Source organism: Ictalurus furcatus, chromosome 23, assembly GCF_023375685.1.
Source record: "Ictalurus furcatus strain D&B chromosome 23, Billie_1.0, whole genome shotgun sequence".
In the NCBI taxonomy this organism is placed as follows: domain Eukaryota; kingdom Metazoa; phylum Chordata; class Actinopteri; order Siluriformes; family Ictaluridae; genus Ictalurus; species Ictalurus furcatus.
In genome coordinates, this window is record NC_071277.1 from 16,781,055 (window position 1) to 16,805,530 (window position 24,476).

Consider the following 24,476-nt stretch of genomic DNA (forward strand, 5'->3'; position numbering starts at 1 on the left):
ATATCCTAATATCTGAAGACCTAGGGTATCATCTGAAACTGAAATTCTACAAAAGATACTTGATCTACCTACTCGCTAAGAAACTCTCCATACTCTCGGAACTCTCAATAAACACTGACACCATAAAGGATTGTTTCTATAGCAGATGTTGAGCTCAACCTATTCTATCACATTCCACCAACCATCAGGTCCTGATTTCTTCTTCACAAGACCAGAAGTATCTGACTGTTTGCCATTACATTTGCTTTCAGAACCTCTTTTGTGTGCTCTTACTTTGGTCCCCTAAAATAAGTGGGGGCTGAGGGGATAAGAAGGTCATGATTTCAAATCCAGGGCCACCAAGCTGCCAAGATTGGGTCCTTTAGCAAAGACCTTAACCTTCAAATGCTTGAGCATGGACACTTAACCTTTGACTGCTCACTTATATCCTTCCCCAATTGTAAATCTTAGGATAAGTGCTATTTTTTGGGACCATTCTAGCATTTGTACAATCCAGCATTAGTATCTAGCTATTCAGGCTATGAATCCATAGGTGTAGATATCACTGCATGATGCAAGATAACAAAATGTAAGAAGAAGCTCATATCACAGACACCTCAAGCTATTGAACCAGTCAATAGCATTTAATCGCGGATCCACTTGCCATACTAATCTTACTGATCCTTACATGCACTACCAAATGTTAAGCACATTAGCTAAGAACTTAAGAACTTTAATTTCAAGAGAAGTTCATATAGTCCCTCATAAAATGAAAACATGCATAGACTCTAGGCTTTCTTGTGTAAAAAGTAATGCTGCGTTTTGAAATTCTTCAAAGTAATTTATCTTGCTTTGAAGTGCCAATGAATCTTACATCCAAATGCTGCACAGTGTGCTGCTATGTTCACAAAAATCTTACTGGATGCTCTGAAATCAGTTCAACTCAACCTGGACAATCTGGAATGTTCTCACTATAAATGGTATGGTTGTAAATGGTCTGTAACTTTCTATAGTCACCCCACTAGAACCAGCCTGACCAGCTAGAACCAGCCTGAAAGTGACCAAACCCCCATAAATCCATCAAACCTGACCAGCCTGACCAGCTAAGACAAGCTAACTTTAGTTGACTATCTTTAGCAAACCAGGCTGTTTGTAACCCATAACCCACCCTTTCTGGGCAGTTTCCTGCATTCGACTCAAAGCTGACACTCATAATTTTCGACCTTCGACTAGGAAAAACAAATAAAAAACATCACCTCCTCAACCTGCAACTCAGTACAGTCTCCTCAACCTTGAGTTCAGCAAGTGACATCAAAAAACCTTTAAATGAGTTCCGTTGTATATAGAAGTATTTAGATTAATCAACATACAGTCATATTCGCTGGTTAAATCTATAACATTGACTATACAGCTCGCTGTTTTGAGGAGGTAAATATACAGTACATCACTGTACTGTAATTGTAACAAAAGAAGAACATGGAGGTGTCCATGTTTTTTTTCCCCACTTTGTATCTCAAGCACACAGAGGTCAAAAATGACAAGTTCCTACTTGCAAGTTGTGTCAAATGCACTATTACTTCCAGATACAAGTTCCTTTTAGAGGTGAGAACACCGCTTGCCACCAAACATCGTTGATGGACTACATTTACCTCTAGTAGAAATTCCTTTGATTGTTAGCTGCTTTAGCAATTTTTCCTGAAGTATTCCCTGTTGTGTGTTTGCTTTTCACAGCTATAAAAACTTTGTTCATCATGTGTGGGCGAGTGAGAAAACGGTGCCTTCCTCAGATCCCTCAGCGCAAAATAGTGTGATATGTAGGAGAAGAAGTCTAAAAGGTGCCATGCTCATCCCTCAGGCCCTATCAATAAGGTGCTAATACTTCCTTTATCCAATTAGTGCCAAAGCAACTCCCCACCACAACAACTAACAACTCCTTTCAACATGATCCGAACACTTCCATGTCGAGCAGCAGGGCTTTGAAGGCTATATTTTACATTGCATGCCTAGAGGCATGAGAGAGAGAGAGAGAGAGAGAGAGAGAGAGAAAACAAGAGAAATGGGATGGCCTTGAGGGCAAGTTCTATCTTCACCCATCTCTCAGGTTAAAATGGTATAACCCACACAGAAGACTTCCTGTGGGATTTTTCCCTGATTATAATCATCACCGCTCCATCTCAGAACATAAGGCTGTGTTAATGACTAATGAAGTCTTTAGCATCAAAGGCACTTCAACACACACACAAAAAAACGTAAACTATAGCTTAATCATGCTAATCAACTTGATCATCCGGCCCTGCATAAAACTGCCTTTTCCTAATAGCTAAGCCAGTTGATTTAAGCTCTATTCGTGGAGCAATAAAATTATACAGGAGATAATTCTATCATTTTAGCTCTGAAGGAATTGGAACTGAGAATATGTTACAAAATGTCATTTAACAAGTCCCTGTGAATGAATTGTTACTATAGAAACACGAATATATTAATAGAAACCTATCATTTGAATTAGAGCTGTACTGAACAATCAGATTTGAGAATTCAACAGCGCTGTGATACACAGTAAGTTGGCCATAATCAATATACTGATTAAAAAAAAAAAAAGCTAGCAGCTCTCAGGGAGTTCTCCTTTAAAGGAATAAATGATATTCCCCATTTCCTTGTAACAGGAGTTATTCCCCACAAGGAAAATGAAGGGGACGGTGAATTTATTCACTTGGCAAATGCATTTATTCAACGTGACTTCCCAGTAAGGCACAATCCAATCCAAGCACAGAGCTGTTAAAATACTGCAGCCGACGGTAATACCAGTGCTCCAACTCAAGTGTAGAGTTGAAGAAAGAACAGAGAGCTACAGAACCATAACTATACACGAGGCATGGAAGATGTGTTAGTACTCAGGACTGGTAGAAACACTAATCATGAAGCAGGCAGTCAACCATCTTCAAAAAAGATCGTAGATGTTTTTTGGGGTTTTTTTGCATTGAGAAATGTTTGTGTGTCGTTTTTTAAAACATGAACCTTGGCTACATAATTAAAAAAGGGAGACTATTAAAATCTTCAGCGTCGTTTCATAATACAGAATTACAATGCTTTGATATTTGTACTAAATATATTCACAGCTTCATATTCACTTCATTTCCACCCAGGAATACATGCCGTATTCTCTGTCAAGACTGGATTCGTTTTCTTTGTTTTCAAATCAAAGACATCGTACATGAATGTAAATGAAGTGCTAGTAACAAAGACGTTTTATCCTTTATTAGAACAAGACGGTTTCGGCATCGACTTTCAAACGGTCTTCGAAGCTCTGAATCATCAGGCAAGGTTCTGAAAGAAATCTATAGATCATAGAACAATGACAACTACAAAAACTACAACTACTCTAGAAGTAAAAAAAAAAAAAAGGAGTATGCGTTCGCATAGTGTTTCCATGTGTAGTGATGGGGATTAAAAAAAGAGCTCTTGAAGGATGACTGCATTTATTTCAGGAAGTTCAATTGGTCACTCTAAAGGTTAGCAAGGTCTTGCGCTCAATACAAAACAACTGCCAGTGAAGTGAGATCATGAGGTTTTCTTTAGCTCACTTTGGAATCAAAATAACAATTATTAAAATGTATAATAGATACCATTTGTGCGTTGAATAACCGGCATATGTATATACACAATAGGGCTTGCTATTCAATTTTACTTGTCAACTAGTTGACTAGTCCTCTTTTACATAGTTAAACTTATAACTCATACAATCCATCACTATCCATCCATCCATCCAACTTCTATACCGCTTAATCCTTTTCAGGGTCACGGGGAAACCTGGAGTCTATCCCAGGGAGCATCGGGCACAAGGCGGGGTAAACCCTGGACAGGGTGCCAGTCCATCGCAGAGCAGCCATCACTGTTTTAGATTATTTTATTAGTGCAGTTAAATGCTGATAAACAGCAGCAAATAATGCATCAAAGTGCACTTTAAATAACAGCCAAACACAGATTATAAAATTACACTTCCAGCTTCAGTGATTCTTTAGGCTACAATGTTCGTGACAAAAATTTATAAATCAGATCAATAAGTACAAATAATTACAGTATAATACATTTGGGTATAGTGAGGCACGGTGGTTTAGTGGTTGGAATGTTTGTCTCGCACCTCTGGGGTTGGGGGCTTGTTCTCCCTGTGCTTCGGGGACTTCCTCTGTGTACTCAGGTTTCCTCCCCTAGTCCAAAGAAATGCTCTGTAGGCTGATTGGCATTTCCAAATTGTCCATAGTATATGGCTGGGTGTGTGATTGTGCCCTGCGATGGGTTGGCACCCTGTCCAGGGTGTACCCCGCCTTGTACCCGATGCTTCCTGGGATAGGCTCCAGGTTCCCCGTGACCCTGAAGAAGGATAAGCGGTATAGAAGATGGATGGATGGATGGACAGACGTTTGTGTATAATATTACACTATATAAGGACATACTAATCGGAATGCACTCGTGTGGATGTCGTGGTGGCTGCAATAAATTACTGAGAGCATGCGGCATGGAAGCTCATGTCCATCAACAGAGTCCTCAGTGACTGGCCTTGCTTGAATGGTGGCTGAAATGTCTACAGTAGTGTCTGGGAGGTTCTTCCACCAAGTTCAACACCGGCCTCAGTAGCGTAAGAAAATGAATCTGGATTTGCATCTGTCAGCTGGCGTACTCCACTGATCTGACTCTCACTGGATAGTGACTTGCAATTTCCAGCAGAGACCATTACACTTTAAGTAAAATGTTTTAAAAAATGTTAATTGTCCATTAAAGAAAAAAGAATAACAGAGTACCGTTATCTTGCTTTCTTTACCATCTGCCCGACTAGTTGACGTCCCCACAGTCACAGTAGTGACTAGCAAATGTATTGGTCGACTAGTCTATGTGACCTCTAATGCACAAATACAAAATTCAGACATTCATCCACGCATGGAAGCCATTTATGAAATGTAATACACTCATTTCTATAGAATAGCTTAATATTAATAGCATTTTGATATCATTCCACACCAAATCTATCAGTGATGTGGATGATAATATAGTTTCTTTTACAGCTTGCATTTGTAGATACAGTCTATCCCTGCCACTTTACAAATTTACAAGCAGTTGGGGTAAGTGGAGATTTAGGTAAATGTGATTTATTGGCCAAAATATAGCTTCACATTTATGTAACAAGGCATATAATTTATTTCTAAATGTGCGCTGTTCCAGAGTAAGTGCTCCCATGGTGTTGCCTTATGAGGCGCTGAAGTGCTCAGGGAAGATTGACTCAATCTGTCTGGGCCCCATGAGGAAGCTCTTGAGGAAAGATCTAGGCAAATGAGATCCTTCATTAAATAGGATTTAGCAGCCAGGCATCTGCCTCAGTCAAGCATCTTAACCAAATCTTCAACAGATCATTAGTAATGCATTACACCGTTGTGCACTGTTAATCAATAGTGGAAAAGAAAATCAACGGTTTATTTACACAGAAGGACTGGACTGGGACATAGACCTCAATACCGGGGGGGTCTGCTTGTCAAATGAAAGTGAAAAAACTTCAGCATTAATGGCGCACTACGGAATATTTTATATATATATATATATATATATATATATATATATATATATATATATATATATATATATAGGTTTATTACGGTGTCTCTTTTTAACAAATTGCTCTATTGGTTAAACATCTCTTTAAAAATTTGCAGATTTAAGGGTTGCTTGCAAGTTTACTGTCTTTGTAACACTTATTTAGAACAATGATAGATCAACTGCAGTGTGGCGATTTAGACTCATTCATACACCACTGCTGAATTCTCAACACTTGATTCATTTTCTAGAACAGTTGCTCTAACACTGACTACATTTACATGCACATCAAGTTCTGTTTAAGGTTTATTTCGGTTTGCAACCATATTCTGAATACGATGTTTATATGCGTACAGGCATCGGAATATTCCTGTATACAAGGTTGTTATAAGGATTCCTGAGTTGCCATTCCTAAATACCTAGCCTACAGCTAACCATCTCTTAACACCTACAATTTCTTGCAGGCTGAGCATGCACAGATCAACTTTCAGTGGATTTTCTGAATAAGGAGTTTACATACAACAAATTTCCTATTAAAACAGACATATTCCAACGGTGGGAATCAGAATTTGGGGGATCAGAATATTGTCTTAATCTGAATCGGGCAATGAGATTGTGGCGTTTACACACGACTAGAATTAGAATATTGCCAAATTCAGATTAATCTGAATAACGATATACATGTAAATGTAGTCAATAGTGCTGGTTGTAATTCCAATGATAGGTTTACATTAATGCACTCATTTTAAGTTATCGTTTCTATAGCAACGACTCAATCAATCAAATTTGATTGAGTCGTTTCTATAGCAACGACTCAATCAAATCATCACTTGCATAATGGATGGATCTACATAATCTAATCTAGAAAGAAAACCATATGTTTGTTGATAATGTGAAGCTCTCTACAAGTAGATTCAAGTTTATTTAACAGTTATGGAAGGAGTCTCCAGGGTCAGTGCTTTGAAACAGTAAGTTGTTGTTGTTGTTTTTTTTGCCATAAGCAACATGACTAATGCTTATGGTCTGCTGCTGTGTTAGCATAATGTTAACTAGCTAGCAGACAGTATACTCAGCTAGCTAGCTGGATTCTTACTGAAAACGTCTATATTTCTGTCAGATGTGTATACTGAAACACTTTTTTATTATTAGACAGACGTTAGACCAGCTAACTAGTTGAGAATACTATCTGCTACGCTATGTTATGCTAACACAGTACCACACCACAGACATTAATCATGTTGCTAATTTGCTGCCTTTCTGTAATGAACAAGTCAGTATTCCGCAAAATGTGCTTTAATCACAACACACACAAGCACTATGTTTTAAGCTTTTGGAGAAGTATTTTGACTTGTAGCCTAATACTATTTTGCTAATGTGATGCCTTACTAGACAATTTATTATTATTATAATAAATAATAATAATAATAATAATTATATATATATATATATATATATATATATATATATATATATATATATACAGCTTTTGGAGAACTACTATCAGTTAGCAGTGTGACTTGTCTTCATATTTCTGTTTAATTAAGAAACAAAAAAAAAAAAACTCCAGGTTTTTCCCAAGCCTCTTCATTTAAATGAATGTCTAACCAAAGCATAATCCTTTTTACCCCGAGAAAAGGTTTGGACATATAAAACTACCACGGGTCATGAATAAGTTACAGAATCATTATTAGTCATCAGGAACACATGCAGAAATGTTTAATTAATCAGGAATGTAGCAGTGGGACTCACCCTGAAGGAAATGAGCGACTAAAGAGCAAAACTCTTACCTGTCCTCATTGGTATCACTGCTGAGCTGCTGAACCCCCAAAACCTGTTCACATCTGTCTGAATTTTCCTGAAAATACCCAAGTAGGAAAGCACCTTTAAAGCAATAAGAAAAATCCTCTCTGAATTGAACAGCTATAAATAAGTATAGCCAGGTGTCATTTCAGCCCCCAGTTTTCCGCAGAGAATTAAAGACTTAATTGCTTGTTAATTTTAATATTTGCAGCCAGACATGTTAATTGCTTTTTCCTCTGAAAGGACTAGGTGACTTTACACAAGGGTTTTTTTTGTTGTTGTTTTTTTTTGGCTTGAATTCTTCCTGAAGTATTCCACTTCCTACAAACAATTAACATCGGAATCCTCTACAAGCTACTTCTAAACCCACTACCTAAAATCTGATGAAATCCAAATATTGGAAAAACAGTGTACACTTGTGGTGCAAATTACATTTAAATTAATCAGCATGCAGCAGATGGCCGTAATCTGATTAAAGGCTCGGAGAGGCCCCATTCTGTGTGAGATTTGATCCTGATTTATAAAAGGGGCATGAAAGCCAAGAGTTAGAATCATGACAATGCTTCGTAATGTAAGCATTTATGATGCGCAACTTTATATGGCCAAAAGTATGTGGACACCTGACTATCACACCCATGTGGTTCTTCTTCAAAAAGTTGTCACAAAGTTGGAAGCACATAATTGTATACAATGTCTATGTATGTTGTAGAATTACTAAGAGGCCCAAACATGTTCCAGCATGACAATGCCCCTGTGCATAAAGCGAGGTCCATGAAGACATGGTCTGCCAAGGATGGAGTGCAAGATCTTGAGTGGGCTGCACTTGAATGAGAGTCCTGACCTCAACCCCACTGAACACCTTTGGGATGAACAGGAACATTGACTGCACCCAAGACCTCCTCACCAAACATCACTAATGCTCTCGTGGCTGAATGGACAGATCCCCAAAGCTATGTTCTAAAATTTAGTGGAAAGCCTTCCCAGAGGAGTGGAGGGTTTTATAACAGCAAAAGGAGAGACTAAATCTGGAATGGGATGTTCAACAAGCACATACAGTATAGTATGGGTGTGATATGTGTTTGGCTGCACTTACCAACCAATTCTGACTTCTGACACAGATTGGGTATTGTTGCATACATGTAAACAGTGTGGATCAGATTTTTTCACATTTGAAATGAGGTGGTAATTCTGATGTCTGGCCATCTAACTCACTTCTAAATGCTCACATCCGATTTTCCTGTTAAAATGATCATCACTGTTATGTGACAAATAAATGTGCCAGAGTGCGATAGATATTTCAACACGAGTAAGCAGAGGGATGGCCTGGTGATATATATAATTGTGTATTGTGATGGGTTGTATATTCAAACGGTCACACAAAATCCTGTGGAGATTGCGAGTTTGAATCCAAAGAGCAAAACTGACCATGCCCTCTGGGTGGGAGGGATAGTTTAGTCTCTCATCCCTGTAAATCACTTTGACAGTAACCAATCATGGGCATCTATGAGCTAATGTATGCGGAAGAGGGTGGATAGCACATTCCTCTGAGTGTGTTATGCTGCCTTGTGAAAAAGATGGCTGGCTTCACATGGTTTGGAAGGAGCATGTGCTTGCCTTTACCCTCTCTACGTGGTAGTTGTCTGTAATAGGGGAGAGCTGGCTGGTGGGTGGCGATTGGTCAAGACCAAATTAGGCAGAACTAACGGGAAAAAAGTTGCCACTACTACATCACTCCTGACTTCTCAACCTCAAACACATTTCCGGTGACATCGAGGTCAACAGAAGTAATGTGGTTCTTTCCAGAACAACAGTAAGGCGTCTTTTTGTCCTTATTTGTGTCATCATTATAACTTGTATGCCTCAACATTGATCTCTATGCACATAGAGGTAAAGCATAAAAGTCTAGAAAGCGAACACCACCTCGGATCACAAATAATTCAGAACTTTTCAAATCAACACAGATCATTCATATTAATGTACAAGCATGGGATCGTATTAAGTATTTTATTATCTAATAATCAACTCTTTAAACAGCAATTACTTCCTGTGTACTTATGTTTGAATTTGTGTTTGTCCAATATGGCTGACAAGTCCACATAGGCGACGTGGGAGTCTATGGTTGGTAGGGCAGTGGTAGCTCAGTGGTTAAAATGTTGGACTTTTGACCAGAATGTTGTGAGTTCAAATCCCAGCACTGCCAAGCTGCCACTGCTGGGCCCTTGAGCAAGGACCTTAACCCTTTCCTGCTCAAATGTACACATGAGATGAATGTATGTCGCTCTGGATAAGGGTGTCTTCCAAATGTCCTAAAGGAGTGTGAAACCCAGGTGCACGTGTTTACAGTGAGATTAAAAAAAAAAAAAAGATTTAACAGCAAAGGTTTCAAAATTCTATTGGAAAACCACTGTTCCAGCCTCATTAAACGTCCAGATGGCAGTAGCATCATGGCACATACCTCAGCCAGAGCAGATAGTTCAGACCACATGGCATTTAAACACTTGGTATTATGGGATTTTGCTTTTGCTGTTAGATCGTTCAGTCATGAACGTCAGATCTTAGCTTTTAAAGAAGAACAAGAATTGTGCATGCATTAACCAGCTGCATTTCTTCATTCTGGTCCTGGAGCTTGGGGTTCTACTTAAAACAAACAAGAGTCCACAAGGCCTAAATAATATGACATTTGCAGTCACACCCCATGAATATAGAAGACAAATGTAGAAAAATATACAGACAGTCGCTTGGCAAACACTGATGGAAAACACTGGAAATAATGAAGCATTTGGTTTGAGTAAATCTATCTATCCATCCAAATAATGCAGAAATACTGAATCTGCATTCTGGAGTATCCACATATCTTAATTTGCTGCTAACTTGCATTACAGATCGTTTTTTTTGTGCACCGTGCCATGTTTTGCTGCACCAATTAAGGAGGCGAAAGTTCTAGTGATAAGTATAACAAAAGTCTAAAAAGCAAGGACCGCATAACCCTTCTGTCAGTAACACTTAAAATAGAAAGCACAAATCAGCTTTTAGAGTAGGGGGAAAATCCAACAAAGTGAAATACAGGTATACGCCAAGGCCACTGGTGTAAACTGGTACTCAACACCAAGCTGCGTCAGACATCAGCCTGATAAAAGATCAAAAACTTACTCAGTGCTGACCGCATTTGTAAAATTGATAAAAAAGAAAGCTTCGTTTGTATGCACCGTGTGATCCTGATCATGCACAGAGGAACAGCAGGTCTGTGGGTGCATGCTGGCAGGGAGCATAGGAACCCACATGTCAAACACAGAGCTACAAGCTGATGGTGTTTTCAAAGCAGCTGGGAAATCCTAAAAATAAATGAAGAAAGTTGGTGAAAAAAAAAGGAAAATGATTATTAAAAGAATGACCTCGGATTCCATGAACCGTGGCAGTTACGTACCTTTTCAATAGACTCTTGCTGCCGGTTTGGATTTTTCATGAAACTGGAGTAGAGGTGTGCATTTGTATGTTTTTGTATTGTTTGGTCAGATAACGTGGGTGTTTATGCGGTGCTGCGTGACACATTTACCATCATTCATTCATCTTCAATAACTGCTTTATCCTGGTCAGGGTTGTGGTGGTTTAAAGCGCAGTAGAAATTTTAGTCAGGTCAATCATTTTTCTGATTGTTTTTAAATAGATTGCAGCTATAAAAATGTAGTTTCTTACACTTTAGTAATAAATAAATAAATAAATAAATAAATAACAATTAAAAGGGTGTTACAGAGAAAATGATCTAAATATGTTAATAATTTTGGGGATGCCTAAGTGGTGTAACAGAAAAGTGTTCACCATCTCATTGGGAGATCATGAGTTCAAATCCATCTGTGGCTGGGAGCCAAGGGAGCAAACTTTCCCATGCTCTTTGGATGGGGAGGGACAATCTGTCGCTGTCAATCACAGCGACACTAGCCAATCGTGAGCATCTGTGAGGTTATGTATGAGGAAGAGGGCAGATAGTAACAGCGCATGGTGTTTTACTTACTTAGATGAATGAATAAAGAAATGATATTCCATTCCAACAAACTATTCCGTAAAAAGCCTTTCTCTTGAGAGCATCATCACTGTGAAATAAACTGTGAAATGTTCATTCTAGCATCATCCAAAGACTTTTGGAAAACCAAGATTTTTTTTTTTAATCAAATATGCAAATATACAGATATATAATTAAACAAAGTCTCATTTGCACAAATAAATGTACCATTTTTGGAAAAAAAAAAATATATTAGCAACTAGCAAAGATTGATCATTGGTTCGTTAGCAGGTACAAACATATGGAAGCAGGCATGATTGGTCAACTTTCTGTGGGAGCAGATGGGATTGATCAGAATTTGTTCAGGATCGTGTCAAAAAAAAAACAACAAAACAGTCCCATGCACAAATTTAAACCGGAGTTTATTCTCATCATGAAATGAATGGTTTAGAGATATGAAAGGCTTAGAAGTCAGAGGCACCGACAAATAATGAAGATGAAGTACTCCGTCTTCACCGTTCGATTTCAACTGATAGACAGAAAAAGAAATAAATTGACGGGTTCAAGTAGGGAGCGAGAAAAATACATCTGAGAAGACGTAGTACCTGGCTTGCTTCATTACCGCCGGCTGTCTCTGCGTCCTTGAGAGCAGATAGATTTACTTTATTTTTGTCGAGGCAGGAGGAAAGAGTGCGACATGCTTGAGTCGACTAACAGGTTTAGCTCGGGTATTGAGCTCATAAACCTCAGGAAGTGATGATATTTGGCTCTGTCTTTCCTTGCACCTCCAGGCCACGTGAGCAGATTGAGAGGTTTATGGGTGATAGAAAGTGGAGAACAGACATGCTGGCCTCCCGTCGGGAGCTAGATTAGACTGCATTCGTCAGGCTTAGTGAGAATGATTGGTCCGCTGTCACTCACCTAAATTTATTACATAGCTTTGAAGGGGACTCTATATTCTTCGAAAGGACAGCCGTCTCGGCTGCAGGACGGAAAAGTCTGTCAGCCAGAGTGATTGGCAGTGCATAAAAAGGCGATGGGACGCAGCCTGGCATTATGCCCAACTTACTTTTTATGCACATGATATACAGCTTCAGCTCAAAAAAGTGAACTACATTAAAGTTTGTTTTACTCTTTCATGGCAGTTTGACGAGATGGTCTCTTTATCGTTTGTCTTTTGGTTTTGTACTCTGCAATGTTCCATTCCGTTAGCCCAGGACATCGTCCATCGTTTGTCTTAAGGATTTATAGCAATACTACAGAAACGTTTCTTTTAATATCCCGAATATATCTTATCTTCATTTCAATAATGTAAGGAATAAAACACTTGAGGGAGTGCCGTTATAGGGAAATAACCAATGATGAGGTGGTGTCCACACCAAAGTCGATTATTTTTAATACCAGCATGTTCCAAAGTGATTTATTCCTCGTGTACCGTACCACAGCTTATTAATACACATATTAATACATTCATACTGCTTATCCGTTTACAGTTACGTTTAATGTTGGGGAATGTCTGAGAAACAACTTCCTGCCGTCACTTATATTATAAAAGGTATAAGCAGTCATTCCCTGACTTTCTGTTGAAGATAATACGATAGAAAAATTGTTAGTATTTAGTTCAGTAACAAAACAAAATGTATTATTTACAGAACTTGCTCAGCTCTCTTGGACTTTGATTTCCCATGAGTAGAATTTTTTGATTTGTTCTTCCTGTAAAATACGGTGCCCTTCACTTATATTGGCACCCTTGGTAAATATGGGCAAAGAAGGCTGTGAAAAATTGTCGTTATTGTTTAACCTTTTGATTTTTTGTTTAAAAAATTCACAAAAAGCACTCATGGATATCAAACAATTGCAAACAAAACACAGGTTTACAAAAAAAAAGAAAAATCTTGTTAAATCTTGTGTCCTGTTAAATATAGGTGTGCAACGATTATTGGCACCCTTTTAGTCAATACTTTGTGCTACGTCCCTTTGCCAAGATAACAGCTCTGAGTCTTCTCCTATAATGCCTGATGAGGTTGGAGAATACATGGCAAGGGCTGGACTTATGGGACACCTACATTGTGTAGCCCTAGCACTAACTCTTGCCCAGTCCTCATACTTGAATTGACAATATTCATGTCCAAGTTCAAGCAAGTCCATGAATGGGGAACAAACTCAAACCCATCCTTTGCTAAACCATCACTTGGGCCACATTATAAAACAAGACCAACGGGATGCTCTATGATGCCATGATCACCTGACTATCATCAACCCACTCTAGGTATTCACAGCTCACTGCTGGTACTTTCATCAAGTGACTAACAGCTGAGGTAAGAATCCAAATTAAGCTCAGGGTTGAGCAAATAAGGGGTAAGGGACAGTGCTCAAAAGCCAATCAGTGTCTCTCTGCCAGTCTTTGGATTTGCTTTTCATATGGTCATTAGTGTAGAACTTGTCCTCTCTGATCAACTTTTAGACATTTTCTATACAATCTATAGACTAGTAGTGCTTTAATGAGTTCATGCTGTAAGAACAGATTCTGTAAGGTCACACAGCTTCAAAAATCAAAGAAAAAGCCGTCCATACTAGACACCAATATGGCACTTATTGAGCCAAAGTGAACCTGTAGGATGACTTTGTTGTGGTCATTAAATGTAATATGTACCTAAAAGGACATATTTTAAGTGCCAGATGAAGGAAGACCAGGACCCACATAAAAGAGCAACCAATAACAACTTCTTTTTATGGGCCAATTTAAGTCGCCAAAATGAACAGCTGTAGATGTTATTGCTCACTGATAAAGGATTGATTTTTGCTGTGTCACAGTGAGCTACTGGGGTACTAGTGGGTACTACTGTATAAGTATAATCCAGTAAACATGCTCACATTATTAGTGTTGATGCAACAAGGTGCAAAAAAAAAGTTCTGTGATTTACAAATGTATGTCTAAAAAAAAATACACCATGCATTTGATGCAACTCTGGAGTGAAAAGAGTGTGAAGTGTTTCATCACACAGCACCAGTGCTATCACACTTTTTGCGAGAGAGCATCTCTCTTTTTTTTTTTTTTTTTTTTTGGACTACCGCTCCGGGCAGGAATTCGTCATGGTGCTAGCTTGTGTGTCGCCTTTGAAGTTTGCCTCGGCGAGATTGAACACAATGAATGAGTCACTTTCTGTCGCAGGATGAGGAAAAAAAAAATTTCCCCTAAACTCTCATGTTCTGTGATGCATCGTGGTCAGCTTCTGAGAATATGTTAACACCTGATCTGATAGTATGCACTAATAATAATAATAATAATAATAATAAAATAATAACAACAACAATGCAATTTTGACATTTTAAGTAGCTCCTAAAACTGTAGGCTTTCCTGAACTGAAATGTCTTTCTTTTTTGCATGTAAAAGTTCTTGCATTTTAATATTTGTGTACCACAGACAATTTGATCGCCGGTATCTGATTACAAACTGAACTGATTAGATTAATGCCTGTTTCGATAAGCCACATAGCTGTCCAAGAATTTTTAAACTAGCTCCTTGCAGAACGTCTTTGCAGGAAGATAGTATAGACAAAATTACATGTGTTAAAAACAACAACAAAAAAAAAAGTACATCAAAACGATATGGGAATGTTTTTTTGTGAAGTGTATTTATCGATTCTTAAAGTTGAGTTGTCAAAGCATGTTCATTCATCCATTTTCTGTACTGCTTATCCTACACAGGGTCACAGGCATGTCTCTGGACTAAGGGAGGAAACCCCTGAAGCATGGTGAGAACATACAAGGTCCATGCGCACAGGGTGGAGGCGTGAAACAAGCCTCCGACTCCAGAGGTACGAGGTATGCATGCTAACCGCTAAGCCACCGTGCCTCCCTCAAAGTATGTCATAGCCAGAAAAGCCCAATTTTTGCAGTAGGTGGAGACTGAGGCCGTTGACGTGTTCCTTATAGAATTACTGTAGTTTGGTGAAATTTAATTGGTTAGCCGAGATACTGTATGTTTGGTGTCCACTAACAACTACCAGAAGTCTATTTCACCAAAGAACATTTCTGTAAATATCAGTCTCAAACCATATCCACTTCTTTATGGATGTCACATACACACACGCTGTGGTTTAAAACATGTGTACAGTCATTGAAAGGAATTGATTTGTTGAAGATTTCTCTAGCGACACTATATGGCCAAAAGTTTGTGGACACCTGACTATCACACCTGTATGTGCTTTTAAACATCCCATTCCAGATTTAGTCCAGGCGTTGCTGTCCACTCTTCTGGGAAGGCTTTCCACTAGATTTTGGATGCGTAGCTGTGGGGATTTATGCTCATTCAGCCACAAGAGCGTTAATGAGGTCAGGCACTGATGTTAGGTGAGGAGGCCTGGGATGCAGTCGGCGTTCCAGTTCATTCCAAAGGTGTTCAGTGGGGTTGAGGTCACGGCTCTGTGCAGGCCACTGAAGTTCCTCCACTCCAACCTTGGCAAAACATGTCTTCATGGAGCTCGCTTGAGCACAGGTTCATTGTCATGTTGGAACACATTTTTCCCCTTTATTCCAGTGGAGGGAAATTGTAATGCTACAGCATACAAAGACATTCTATACAATTGTGCGCTTCCAACTTTGTAGCAACGGTTTGGGTAAGAACCATATACAGTATGTGTGTGAGGGTCAGGTGTCCACATACTTTTGGCTATAACGTGTATATCACTCACTGCAATCATGCGATATAGACTGCTGCTGGAATGTCAATCAAGTTAGGACAGGAGTGGAAGGGGTACCTAATAAACAGGCAACTCGTTGTTTAATAAATACAACAATGATGTACATCCTTTCAACGTATAAAGTATGTACACTCCTGAAGATCAAAAATCACTCTGAAAGAGGTTTGCGGTGTTTCCATTTCCATCAGTGTGCATGAGGTGAGAACACTAACTACCTGTTCAGCCAGTCTGAACTCAAAGATCTCATCAGTGGGTAATTTTGTGGCTGATTGTCATTACCCTAGCACCTGCTGCAGTGCTTTGGTGGAGCAAACACAAACACACACACGCACACACCTCATCTGTAGTAGTGACAGCTGGCTGAATGGGCAATGAGAGAGAAAAAGAGCTATCGGGGTAGCACTTATATTCTCACCTTTCTTCTCGACTGTCAGGTTTAGGCATGTACCAATGATCACTTATACGCAATATATCGCAATACATTTTGGAGAATCCAATTTTACAGCTTGAATAAATCTGTTTAATTTTGTAATGCTCATTAAAAAAAAACATTAAAGATTTTAAACCATCATATAGGATTAATCATTTATCATATTTACAGTTCAGGTGTGAGCTGGGTAATTAATTCCAATATATTACACCACAGTGCTGTTGAATTCTTGAATATGATTGGTCAGAAGGTGTTGATTCATTTTCTACAACAGCAGTTCTGCCAGGCAAATCACAGGTTTACGTATATTAATGCACTCGGTCGAATACGTTATTGTTTCTATCATAAGTAACAGTTCACATAGGGACCTGTATGGCAGATGCTCTACATAGACACATTTTAAAGATCTGCGTGTTTAAAATAAATAAATAAATAAATGATATGGTGAAGTTTTCATCAAGGAGTTACTTAGCATTTATCGAAGGAGTCTCCAGTGTCAGAGGTAAAAGCTTTTTTCCAAAAGAAAAAAAAAACTGCTACTGTGTATAGGAACAGAAATCAAACCAATAATAAATAATGGTAAAATAAATTACACGGAAAGTGAAACACAATTTAGATGCAATGAAATGAAACAAGTTAAGAGTGCGGGGAGAAAACGACATGCTACATGTTTATCTTTCATATAATCCCCCAGTTTGTTAATGTCTAACAGTATCATTGTACTGAGTTTCATAAAAATGTTTTAAAGCACTAAATCCTACAGCTAGCTACTGAGTTTAATACTGGGTTGAAGAGCGGAAGCAAATGTTATTATATGCTATATGCTAATATGCTACTTACCCAGCAAAGGTAGTTATGATAGCGAGTTAGCTAAACAGAATTAAACCGCACAGATAGCTAGCATGCCTCAGCTAGCTCATGTTGTGTTAGCAAGTTAGCTGAATGTTTAGTACAGTGAGGGAAAGAAGTATTTGATCCCCTGCTGATTTTGTACGTTTGCCCACTGACAAAGAAATGATCAGTCTATAATTTTAATGGTAGATTTATTTGAACAGTGAGAGACAGAATAACAACAAGAAAATCCAGAAAAACGCATGTCAAAAATGTTATAAATTGATTTGCATTTTAATGAGGGAAATAAGTATTTGACCCCCTCTCAATCAGAAAGATTTCTGGCTCCCAGGTGTCTTTTATACAGGTAACGAGCTGAGATTAGGAGCACACTCTTAAAGGGAGTGCTCCTAATCTCAGCTTGTTACCTGTATAAAAGACACCTGTCCACAGAAGCAATCAATCAATCAGATTCCAACTCTCCACCATGGCCAAGACCAAAGAGCTCTCCAAGGATGTCAGGGACAAGACTGTAGACCTACACAAGTCTGGAATAGGCTACAAGACCATTGCCAAGCAGCTTGGTGAGAAGGTGACAACAGTTGGTGCGATTATTCGCAAATGGAAGAAACACGAAAGAACTGTCAATCTCCCTCGGCCTGGGGCTCCATGCAAGATCTCACCTCGTGGAGTTGCAATGATCATGAGAACAATGAGTAACAGTGGGTATTCCAGCATGACAATGACCCAAAACACACGGCCAAGGCAACAAAGGAGTGGCTCAAGAAGAAGCACATTAAGGTCCTGGAGTGGCCTAGCCAGTCTCCAGACCTTAATCTCATAGAAAATCTGTGGAGGGAGCTGAAGGTTCAAGTTGCCAAACGTCAGCCTCGAAACCTTAATGACTTGGAGAAGATCTGCAAAGAGGAGTGGGACAAAATCCCTCCTGAGATGTGTGCAAACCTGGTGGCCAACTACAAGAAACATCTGACCTCTGTGATTGCCAACAAGGGTTTTACCACCAAGTACTAAGTCATGTTTTGCAGAGGGGTCAAATACATATTTCCCTCATTAAAATGCAAATCAATTTATAACATTTTTGACATGCGTTTTTCTGGATTTTGTTGTTGTTATTCTGTCTCTCACTGTTCAAATAAATCTACCATTAAAATTATAGACGGATCATTTCTTTGTCAGTGGGCAAACGTACAAAATCAGCAGGGAATCAAATACTTTTTTCCCTCACTGTAGTGGTTTTAGTAGTGGTTTCCAATCATGATCTAGCTAGTGAATGCATTATACGGTTTATTGACAGTCAAATAACTACACAACAAATTAAACTACGATAAGACGGGGTGCTCCTACTCTTACTGCGGTAGAGCATGTACGTACACGGTGTAAGTGAAGCAAGCTCAAGATTTGGAAAGACTCAATAATAATAATAATAATAAAAGAATACACAGAGCTGCCTTTTTGTCTACATAAAAACTAGTGGGAAAAACCCTAAAGCTTGATAAATCCTCCTGAGCGTAGTCTGCCAAGTGTGGTTTTATCCCAAGTCTCAAAGTTCTGTTCTTATAGAAAGTAAACAAACGTTCAGCAACAGGCTGTGCGATCGATTAAACTGTGAAACGCACACTGTCAAGGAGATGAGTAAAGAATCCATCTGGTGTCCAAGATGTAGTGCTAATTACAGAAACTGTGATGTTGACTGCATATAAATGACTGTGTCCTTCTTCTAAATCTTTCACATGCCTAGCAGGGAAACACACAAGGAAGAGAGTAATAGAGAAATTAGAAAATAGTGGGGAAAACATGCTTTCTGTACAAAAACAGTACATACTGCATGATATGTTACAAATGATGCTATTTTCATTTTGGAGTATATATAATAAGTACACTATATAGACACCTGACCATCACACCCATGCTGTATTTGGGTCTTCCCCAAAGTTTTGCCACACAATTGTATAGGAAGGATGTCTTTGTATGCAGTAGCATTACAATTTCCATTCACTGGAATCATGTTCCAGTATGACAATGCCGCTGCGCACAAACCAAAAGATGGATCATACAAACAAGACACAATGAGACTATACTGACATGCTAATAAGAGATAACACTGTACGCATAATGAGGGCGGAGCCAGTGTTGTGGCATTATGAAGCCTTCACGTCATATGTGAATAAACAAAATTCCCTTTTCTGAATTTTCCATTTCCATCCACGTCGGAATTTGGGGCGCTTTCTGGAAGCCCTGCTTACTGTGACCAACCCCAGAACTGAGGCAGTTTGGTTATATAAACATGGTGAATAAAGTCTTAAAATTGGAATTTCAGTATATACTGAATTACAAATGATAAATACACACCCTCATCAGCTGTATTGTATGTATGGCTTAAGAATGTTTCACATCCACACAGCTGTATGTTAATTCTAAAACTACAACCGCTATTTCTATCTAGTAAACAAAATGACCATACACGAACGTTTTCAATATGTTTTCGGATATGTTCCTGTCCTGCCGAATGACATGAACGCAGAATTTTTAGCTTGAGACACTCTGTGGCACTCGCCGTGAGACTAGCCATACATCGATCTTTCACATCATGTATCTTTTTGTACACCTTTCTGGCCACGAGTGTCCGCATGTTGAAGGCTGCGATCTGATTGGCTCTCTGCTCTTCCATGTGTATGTACTTCTGTGTGCTGGTTTCCCATGGAAACACGTTTATGTTTAACGGTATTTAATACAAATACTGTCATGTTTTTACTGACAGGCTCTGAGGAAAAAGTGAAAATAGGTAGGTTGGCTACAGTGCAGCGTTGTAGCCACAGTGACACATACTATCCACAAATAGGGCCTTCATAAAGTTTGAGAACTGTTGCTTTAACAAATGCTAGATGTCTGGCTTGCAGCGCTACATTACGGCATACATTTAGCTCATAATAATTATCCATTTGAGCTCAAATGCCAAGCCAAACAGTCCTGCTCGTGTAATTTCTCTCATTATGTTGTTGATTTGCTGAAAGGTCAGCATGATTTTATGGATGATCTGCCATCTCTGTTACAATGAACAGATCCACAGTGTAGCAGTCTACTGGCCAACTATCAGTTATGAAAAGTAATCACAATTTTCCCCACATGACGCTTATCTTTTTAAGAAAGCCTTATTTAAAATCTACTTGTAGTTGTGTGAGAGATGCTTGTATAAAAATGAAATGTTAGTATCATGTTATGTGCATTTATCAAGCCATAACAAACTGAGTTCCTGTTTCGGCCATGTTTTTTTCCCGGCCACATTCAGGTTGATATGGATCTCGTCATTGGATTAAATAGTAACAGATATACTGCTCCTTTCTTCAACTTTTAGCCAACTTTTAGGTGTTCCTATGCCTTATGACCTTTGCTTCATTTGAAGCAGAAAGAAGAAGAAGAAAAAGAAGACGACGACGACGTGTTTCGTGCTTGGGCCCTAATCATTTACAGCACAAAAACGTTGAAGGTTCATAGTCTTGGATGGGAAATAATCATGTTCTTGCTGATTTTTGAGACGTTAGTTAATCATAACACTGTGTATATATCTTGAGATCTTTGCTGCAATTCAAGCGAGACATGAGGGTCTGAGAGGAAGGACGTTTAAGCAGACATTTCTGTTCTTTCCATCTCAGCACCGTGTGAAAGATTTTCAAAGATATTAAGTCCATCTTTTCTGATTTTCCTTTGTCCTAATGGTGATGCTTGATCCATCAGAGGGTCTAACTCACTTCACTTAAGGAAATCAAATATCAGAACAGCTCTTAAGATGGATTTTCCTAGGAGGACATTTATAAGGATAAGTTAATGCAAATAGTATTGCAATGCAGAACATGTCTGTTTGCACACTGTACAAGCACCTGTTCTTACATCAGACTTCTCAAGCTGCCAGAATATGCTTTATATGCGTTCATCAGAGAGTGCGAGGAACTCATGAAGTGGAACAGCGTGTTATCACATTGTTCCAGTGCGCCCCGGTGCACACCCCATAAAGGCCTCTATTTAAATGCAAATTAGTCATACGGATATGTTGTTAAAGTCACTACGTATTGCTTACTGTACAAAAGTGTTACACCAGTGCTCTGGACAAATTTACAATGCCATCGTGATGAATGCAGCTGGCATTTTACCAGGCACTTTTCCTGAATTGGACCCGAGGTGTCGGCTGACCTTTTACTGTCGGAACTGAAGATGCAAATGTTTGAAGTTCAAATTATTATTATTATTATTATTTTTTTATCAGTTTTGATTTCAACATTTATTGTGTAGCCTACAGAAGGTGGCATGGCTTATGCATATTAAGGAGGTGTGGCCTTCAGTCCTTCAGTCCCAGTGAAGGAGGTGTGGCCTTCAGTTTCTTCAGTCTTTCAGTCCCAGTGGAGGTGTGGCCTTCAGTTTCTTCAGTCCTTCAGTCCCAGTGAAGGAGGTGTGGCCTCTGTACTTCTCATGAAGCTATAGTCTTTGAGCCTGTCAGACCTCCTGAAGGAGGTGTGGCCTTCAGTTTCTTCAGTCCTTCAGTCCCAGTGAAGGAGGTGTGGTCTTCAGTTTCTTCAGTCCCAGTGAAGGAGGTGTGGCCTTCAGTTTCTTCAGTCCTTCAGTCCCAGTGAAAGAGGTGTGGCCTTCAGTTTCTTCAGTCCTTCAGTCCCAGTGAAGGAGGTGTGGCCTCTGTACTTCTCATGAAGCTATAGTCTTTGAGCCTGTCAGACCTCCTGAAGGAGGTGTGGCCTTCAGTTTCTTCAGTCCTTCAGTCCCAGTGAAGGAGGTGTGGTCTTCAGTTTCTTCAGTCCCAGTGAAGGAGGTGTGGCCTTCAGTTTCTTCAGTCCTTCAGTCCCAGTGAAAGAGGTGTGGCCTTCAGTTTCTTCAGTCCTTCAGTCCCAGTGAAGGAGGTGTGGCCTCTGTACTTCTCATGAAGCTATAGTCTTTGAGCCTGTCAGACCTCCTGAAGGAGGTGTGGCCTCTGTTTCTGTCAGTCTCACTAAAGGAGGCTTGGCCTTTGAGCCTGTCAGACCGCCAGAATGAAGTGTGGTCTATATTTCGAGTGGTGGTAACCCAGTGGTTAAGACATTGGACTGATCAGAAGGTTGTGAGTTCAAATGCCAGCACCACCACGCTGCCACTGCTAGGCCCTTGATCAAGGCCTTTAACCCTCAACTGCTCAGTTGTATAAATGAAATAAATGGGATCTGCTGTTATGTTGTTGGAGCATGGGTAATAACAGCATTCTTAATCAAACAAAATGCAATGATAGTATGTGGAACGTCTGGGTTATTTAATGAACAATACATAATTTATCGCTTCTCTTGTGCAGCTTTGCATATCCAAACATGCAAGGATTAATTAATTACAATACGCATTGTAAGCATATTATTACTGAATTATATTTCACACAAAATTCCATCACATCATTAAAGGACTTTTTGTTTGAGATGTAAGGGAGGAGGGGAATTTATACGTGTGATAGGTTTTTTTTTTTTTTACAAGAAACACTTCCGCATAGGGTACAGTGTGTCCTCGCTCCTAGCTCCTCTGGAAGCTTCCTCACTCCTCGTTCCTCACCTCCTCATGGTGCAATTAGAGAATTGATATGTCCTTCAAGATGGTTGACATCGATCGATTTCCGAGTGACGGGCTGGAGGATGGAGGAGCCAGGAAACGAGGAAGCATCAATTTGAATATCGAGAAGCACCCAAGGTTTGGCTTTTGTGATGGACGTGTGGCCTCTCTGTCCATCAGTTCTCCTGAAGGAGGAATGGCTTATGTGCTTATCACGTCCTAGTTAAAGAGGCATGGACTCCTTAAATGAGGTGTTGCCTCTGTTTCTGTCAGTCACAATGAAGAGGGTGTGGTCTCTTTGTCAGTCAGTCTCAGTGTGGCCTTTGTGAAGGACCACAGTTGCCTGCAAATTCCGGGTGTCCTCCTTACCTGCGTTAGTATTGACAGTAGTTTCCATTTAATTATTCATTGACTCTCCATCACGATCGCATGATGTCCTGCCATCCCAGCAGTGCATTTTTGAAGCTGCATAATATTCAACCCAATTAATTAGTGCTGTGCATCGCCATTTGTAATGGCTGTCACTGATTAAGCAGTGCTGTTAGAGCTTCACAGTATGGCTGCCTCGGGGGCCACAGAGGGATCGTTGGTTTTAGTCAAGCTGTAAAGAACAGATTGTATTCATACAGGAGTGTTATTGATAGAATAAGGGCATGCAACACAATGCGTTAAAGCTGTCAAGTAGAATTTTTGTCTATTGAAACAGAAACACCTCACGTCCACCCCAGAAAATTTGTACTTGAGTGACCACAAAATGACCCCTCAGTCCACCATGTTAAAAATAGAGCCGCAGTTCTTCATTAACACTCACTACATGCAGGGGGGGGGGGAAACTATCAGGAGGCTTTCAAACCTGATCATGAGGAATTATTCTCCAATGTGTAACGAACTATAAGAAATTTAAATAAATCTTGCCTACAAAGCCATTGTTTTATTCTCATCTCCTCTTAAACACTCACGACATTAACTGGTAATGAAACCTATAACTCACGAGCCCCTATTGGGGAATAATGAAAGTTTATGTTCAGGCCTGAGGGAAAGTGCTGTGCTTAAATAATTACCTTGATAGAATTAAAGGTTAATCCCACACCCGCTTCGCACTTTGTTTTCACTCTCCATTTTCATCAATGTACAGTGTATTTTTATTATTTACATAGTATCTTTTCACAGCTCTGAATTATATCCATGTGAAGAAATGTTACTAGACACTGAGGCGGATACATTGGATAGAAAAACCTTTTTTCCCCCTTTTTAACAAAAATCCCAATATCAAGTTTTTTTTTCTTTTTTCATTCATTTATTATTAATCAGGATGAACGAATGACAAAAATAACAACATTGCTAGCAGAAAAAGAGACCTAGCTTACATTCATTAGCAGGACTTCAACTGTGTGTAACCTTTGCTAGTGTTTTCTCAATGACTACATTTACATGGACAGCAGTAATCTAATTATTGACCTTATTCTGAGTAAGACAATATTCTGATTAAGGTGTTTACATGAGCTGCTTTTAGAAGATTCCTTTCATGTTCCTGTGTTACATGTTATAGAACATGGATCGATTAACG

General features: G+C 39.3%; 1 long non-coding RNA gene across 1 annotated transcript; it reads left to right on the forward strand.

The window, feature by feature from the left end:
- The first annotated feature begins 6,289 nt into the window (after positions 1-6,289).
- On the forward strand, positions 6,290-16,556 carry LOC128599560 (uncharacterized). Its single transcript, XR_008384435.1, has 3 exons — positions 6,290-6,527; positions 8,069-9,169; positions 15,065-16,556. It is a non-coding gene; the product is annotated as an uncharacterized LOC128599560 (long non-coding RNA).
- Positions 16,557-24,476: the final 7,920 nt, after the last annotated feature.